The 6572-nt window shown below is 47.6% G+C and overlaps 1 pseudogene; it reads right to left on the bottom strand.

The window, feature by feature from the left end:
- Positions 1-644: 644 nt before the first annotated feature.
- Positions 645-999, bottom strand: LOC132376054 (acylphosphatase-1-like; annotated as a pseudogene).
- Between the last annotated feature and the right edge of the window lie 5573 nt (positions 1000-6572).

Raw genomic sequence — 6572 nt, 5'->3', positions numbered from 1 at the left:
TCTGCTATGTTGTCTGCTTTAAAGAGCAATCTAGAGCCTGTGCTCTAGAGCCCGCGTGCCACAACTACTGAAGCCCGCGCACCTAGAGCCTGTGCTCTGCAACAAGAGAAGCCACAGGAATGAGATGCCCGCACACTGCAACGAAGAGTAGCCCCCGCTCACTGCAACTAGAGAAAGCCCGCACGCAGCAATGAAGACCCAACGCAGACAAAAGTGAAAAAAAAAAAAAAAAAAAAGAGCAATCTACCTTCTCGCACTGAGAATAAAAGCCAAAGTCCTTGGCTTGTCCCATTCTCAGGGCCTTTGCATGTGCTGTTTCCTCTGCCAGGAATGTTCTTCTCTCTGAGTCCTATATCTTCTTGCTTCTTTATTTCTTAATAATTACTGTTTATAGTATTACAATATTGTAAATGTTATCAATATTTTTAAGGCTCTAGTGTGTTTTTATTAGAATTAGATTAGAACTGTGTGCAGTTGTAATCCTATCATACTGTAAAATATACAGTAACATTCATGTACCTGATACTAAAATAACTTACAGGTAAATTCTAACACAACACAGAATAGGTCTACCTCTATTAACAGTAAAAAACAGTAAAAAACAAAACCACTGAATTTATCTTGGAAAATTTAAATTCAGGCCATTATTTCACAATTTGGAAAGCTGAGCAGTCTGACTTTAAGATGACTTTCTCACTGTTGAAGCTGGCTCTGTCGGTGTGTGATCTGAGACCTCCTCTTGTCTCAAGCGTTCCTGCGGATGACGCACCTCAGAGATGGGACCTTGCAATTGGCCTTGTACTGTGTCCCAGCCGGTACTCGGGATCCAGCATCCCAATCCCAGCTTTTTACCTTCAACCTGAGTGTACTCGTGGACCATCAACCCCAGCACCTTCCCCAAAATCGATATCTCACCGATATGAGGGCGTCCCCTACTGCAATGCTCAAACCCTCCCTGTCTTCCTTGAGGGCCTCTGGGATCACACGGGTGACCACCATGCCAATGATTCTCCCAGCTGGGAAACTGGCTGAGCTCTGAAGCTGAGGGCGGCTAAATACTATTTATAAATGATTACTACTTCTTTGTTTATCAGAGAGGGCTTCCCGAAACAGCTCGTTGAAAACACCTCCCCATCGCTATCCCCTCCCCCTGGGTTATTTTCCCGCATAGTATTTACCACTAGCTGTCATTTCCTTGTGGGTCTGTTAATTGTCTCTCTTCTAGACACACAGGGTTTGCGTCTGGTTTTGCTCTCCTTTGTGTCCCCCATACGCTAGCCATGCCTGGCCCAGGGTAGATATGTTAGGGGAAACACTGACTGAAACCACCCACCCTGGCCAGGCAAGATAGTAGCCACTTGCATGAGTTATCGTAACAACAGGAGGTCCTGGTAAGAAACACGGAACTGACAAGTCACCACCAACTAGAAGAATTCGGGAAAGGTCAAAAGGAGACAGGAGATGCCAGTCCATATGTTCTCCCAGAATCCTCCTCGCTGGAATCCATCTTGGCTGAGTGATGTGTGCGCCACCAGGAAGGACCTTGAGTCAGAATGATTGGCCAGAGACAACCCAGAAACTAATCCCATCACCCTAAAACCCGAGACTGCGAGCCATGTAGCAGAGCAGTTCTCCTGGGTTCTCTTACCCTCCTGCTCTCCGCCTGGGTGCCCCCTCCCAATAAAGTCTCCTGCTTTGTCAGCACATGTCTCCTCGGACAATTCATTTCCGAGTGTTAGACAAGAGCCCACTCTCAGGCCCTGGAAGGGGTCCCCGTTCCTGCAACAGATACTTAGTAAAAAGTTGTTGAATGAATACCAGCCACGGGACTTGGGGTTTGAGCTGCTGGGGGACAAAGGGAGAGGCAGCTGTTTAGGTCCGACACAGCGGCTCCCATCCCACCTGTCAATCAGACTCACTGCTGTGAGGGTGTGGGTCCTTGGGGCTGCCACTTGACCCCCTTCACTCTCACCTTTATTGAGCACGGCTCCATACCGGGCTCTCTTCCGAGTGCCTTGTGTGGATGATATTTAATCCTCACGACGATCCTGTGAGCTGGGCACCAATCGTGTCCCCATTTACAGGTATGGAGACTGAGGCACAGGCACGTGAAAGCTTGCCTGAGACTATAGAGCTAGTGAGTGGAAAAACTGGGATTTGAACCCAGGTGGCTCTGGCCACCTCTGAACCCCTGGGTGCTAGAGTGTTTCCCGCTGTACTAGACTCGGAAGGCACTGGCCCAAGTCATACAGCTCCTTTTGGAGAAGCTGGGCTAGAACTCAGGTATCCTGACTCCGGGATGGAACTCCTTTCATAACCTCAGGCAGCGTGGGAAGGGCTGGGGGTTGGGAGTCAGCCCGACCTGGATTCAAATCCTGCTCCAGCCAACCATTCGGCAGCTGACTCCAGTCCTGCTGGGCCCAGTGGCTTGGGAGCTGAGTACCTGCCCTGATAGCCCTGAGCACTGAGGAAGAGAGCAGGGTCACCTGGGTCCCCATGTGTCAACTCCTTGCCTTTTGAGTCTTACCAGAAAGAACTGCCAATCTCAACAACCAAGAATTCCCAATCTCCCTGCCCTCAGCTTCTGAGGCTGGCGGTCCAGAGTTGACAGTGGCTTATCTGGGTGATGTCAGAATTGCAGCCACCTGCGTCTTAGCTCCCCAGGCTTGGAGCACCTGCTTGCCTATGAATTTTGAAGCCATGGGTTATGGGGGAGGACTTTATAAATTTGCAGAGGATCCTCCCTAGCTGTGGGCCCAGCACTACCTGTCTCCAGGGACTGTTGCCCCCAGTGGTTCAATGTGCCTGGCAGTACCTCGGTGTGGAGTCAATACTGGACTTGGAGTTAGAATACCTAGACAATGTTTAGGCTCTGACACCTGCTTGCTGGGTAACTTGGGGCAAGTTACTCAGCATATCTGGTCCCCGTTCCTCCATCTCTAAGACTGCCTTGCTTTGAAAGGGCTGTTGTGAGGATTTCATGTGATAAAGTAAGTCAGAGCTTCTCCAACTTTTCCACCAAAGCCAAACCTAATGGCAAAAGAGAGTAAACAGGTACCCTGGGGGTTTGAGGGTGTAGCTTAAAGCAGCCTGCCACAAGCTCACAATTTATCTGAAGTCTTACTGTAGCTTAAACTTTTATGTGCATTTTGCATTCTGCTCCATAATATACCCACGTTGTTTCTTTTAACACAAAGACAGTGTTTTAAGTTATTTACCATTGGGTAATTTTAATGCCAGCAAGATGGGCCACGTGTGTCACATGGCTCTGCAAATTCTCTGGCCCATCGATGGCAGCCCCCCAAGGGCGTATGCACCCCAGTTTAAGAAGTATTTGTGTACAAAAAGTGCTCTGGAGAAAGCAAAAAATGTTACATAAAGGTCAGAGATTTTAATGTGACTGTTGGCGGTAATGGGAAGAGGAACAGTGAGCAAGATGGATGAAGGAAGAAGAAAAAGAAGGTCAGGCAGAGATGGAGGAATGGAAATGGAGACTGGGTGGTGGTCAGGCTGTGAACGGAAACCCTGGATGGACCAGGCTTCAGTGTTGGTTCCTAGACCTTGCCCATCCTCCTGCTGGGTACACCTCCTCTCTCCCTCAGTTTAGACGGAGGAGACCTCCAAGCCTCTGTGGTCTATAAATCCCAGAGGGTTTATGTAAAAATTCGGGTGGATTTGGGGTCAGTTCCTAGGGACTGGTCAGCAGGCACAGGAGCTGGACTCTACCCTGGCCCTTCTAGGGTCTTCTGTCCTTCCCTACTGGGTGACCAAGGCTCTTGACAGCACTAAAGAGACTCTTACCTGTTTACTGGCACAGTGAGCCATATACTTATCCACTCCTTTGGCTTAGGGTGTCTTTCCTCCAATTGCCATCCTCCCCAGAGTGTCTTCTTTAGCGCTGCAGGTTGGCTCTCCATATTCCTTTAATGGCATAGGGTGTGAGATCCCTCCAGCAACCACCCGAAATCCTCCTTGCAGACCCTTCATGTAAATACTCCCAGGAGAGCCACAGCAATGTCCCAGAATCCCTCAGGTGGGTATGCAGATTAGGCTCCACGTTAACCTGGGCTAAAGAATGAGCAAAACTTCTTTAGTCTCTTTTTCTGCTCCTCTTGGTATCTTTTCAAAATTGCAAAGCTCCCATGCAGAAATACGCACACTGCACAATAATACAAAATGTCTGAAAGCAAATATTTCCAAAGAATTGTGGGAGTGCAAGCAAACACCTTCTTTTCTTCCTCTGTTATTTCTGGGCAAAAGCAGATAATGAGTTACCCTTTTCACAATCAATGTGCAGTGGATTTTTGGCTACATTATTCGGAGCAAATATAAACACGGTAAGTTAAAGGCATAGATTATTACAAAATAAAATTGGGATACGTGAAGCTTAAAACTCTTAATTTTAAACTACTCCTCGCAATCGGCCAGAACTTGATCCTCTGTAATTCTTTGCAAATAGCGTTTGCATTTTATTATTGAATGTGTTTTATAGTGGCGTAGGATGATATTCGGCTCATGTTTTTGCATAAATATAATAAAAGGAGGCTTCCCAGTGAACATAGATTTGGGAAATAGTGTTTACTTATTTCTCTCAATTCAAAAGAGTGTGAACTGGAAATTTTTTGTTTCAGTAATTTTTTTTTTTTTAAACACAAAGGCTGTGTATTGTTTCTTTCCACAAAGAACACAAGCCAATCTGGGAACAATTATGGTTTTGTATTTCTCTCTGGGGAGCACTGGCCCATACTATGAACTTGCGAATCAGCAAACAAGGCTCTGAGCTGCCCAGATGGGCTGTGGACTTGGCATGGAGATGACGCAGAGCCAGGGCTTGGGGCTCAGGACAGGCAACCTGTCTCCCCTGGGGCAGGCAGACCCGGGAGAACCTCCAGAGGGTGAGGGTGTTGTGGAATAGAGGCCGAGGAGGGGGCGGGTGAGAAGGGTGGGCTAGAACAAAGGTATGAGCCAGACACTTCTACCACTTTTCTTTGTGCTTATCTAGCCCTTCCAGAGACCTGCTGAGGTTATAAGGAGGGGAGATTCTGATTTCCGGTGGGCCCTGTAATCTCAAGAGGCCACTTTGGGTCTAGAGCAGGTAGGAGACTCTAAAGAAATGGTGAGGAGTCTGGAGTCAGCCAAATCTAAGCCTGATCTGAATCCTTTCTCTGCCACTCACTAGCTCTTTGGGTTAGAGGCTTCACTTCTTTGAGCCTCAGTTGACTCATCTGCAGAATGGGATGCTAACTGGACTTACTTCAAAAGATTGTTGTAAAGTTTTGCTGGAGAAAAAAAAAAGAGAAACCACTTTGCTCGATGCCTGGCCTATATTACTGAGTGTTGTGGTTAGTTCAGGCTGAGATGCAACACCCACACTCAATGGATGTGATAGTTCTGGACTTGGACTTCAGTCTGCCTTGTGTTAGAATTAGTTATTTATGTCTGTCTTGATTATAGTTAAGGTAATCAAGGGATGGGGCAGACTTAGCCCAACTCAAGTGCCTCAAATACTCAGTAACTGTGGTTTGAATTTAATTTCTCTTTTAAACCAGTCACTTCTGCCCTATTTTCTGCCTTCCCTTTGTGAAGGGTGGTTCTGCCTGGGAGTGGGGGTGGGGGTGGGTGGGTCCACGTTGGCTACATTTTCCTTTTAGAATACTCTTCCTGCAATATGTACTTATTACCACCAGGTGGCAGTAGAGTCCCAGGCCGCTTTTGGAAGCCAGAACACAGCAGAGGATTTCCATCCTTGGGAGACATTTAAAAATGGATTTGTATGGGCTTCCCTGGTGGCACAGTGGTTAAGAATCCACCTGCCAATGCAGGGGACACGGGTTCAAGCCCTGGTCCAGGAAGATCCCACATGCCACGGAGCAACTAAGCCCGTGTGTCACAACTACTGAGCTTGCGCTCTAGAGCCCATGAGCCACAACTACTGAGCCCACGTGCCAAGAACCCATGCTCTGCAACAAGAGAAGCCACTGCAATGAGAAGCCTGCGCACTGCAACAAAGAGTAGCCCCCGCTCGCCACAACTAGAGAAAGCCCACGCGCAGCAACGAAGACCCAACGCAGCCAAAAATAAATAAATAAAATAAATAACTTTAAAATGAATTTCTATTTATTAAACCAGTTCAGTGAGATTAACCTACTCACCACCCCAGCTTTAAGGACGGCAAGGCAGTGAGACAAAATACAAAGTGTTTGGTGCACTCAATTATCTTTTCTTAGCTAATCCTTAAAGAGCGTCTGATCGAGTGCTTCCATTCCTTTAGGGAAGGCTTTCTCCTCCTTACACACAAGTTTGCTCCACTTGGTCTTACCACTCCCTGGAGTTTCCTCCTGTTCTTGCTTATATTCACTCACTCAGCCAGCATTTACTGTTCCTCTGCTCTGTGCCAGGCCCCATGAGGGATGCTCTGACCTCAGGAAGCTCACGGCCTTGGGGGGAGGGCAGGGTTATGGAAACAGCAGGAGGTCACAAACCCAAATGCTCACAGTGTCCAGGCAGGTACCAGAGATGAGTGAAGCAGGTCTGGAGTAAGAAGAACAGGGAGTTGGGGGTCTTTGGCCATC

Source organism: Balaenoptera ricei, chromosome 1, assembly GCF_028023285.1.
Source record: "Balaenoptera ricei isolate mBalRic1 chromosome 1, mBalRic1.hap2, whole genome shotgun sequence".
Classification (NCBI taxonomy): Eukaryota; Metazoa; Chordata; class Mammalia; order Artiodactyla; family Balaenopteridae; genus Balaenoptera; species Balaenoptera ricei.
The sequence above is the reverse complement of the archived record's forward strand: the minus strand, read 5'-3'. Positions and strand labels throughout refer to the sequence as shown.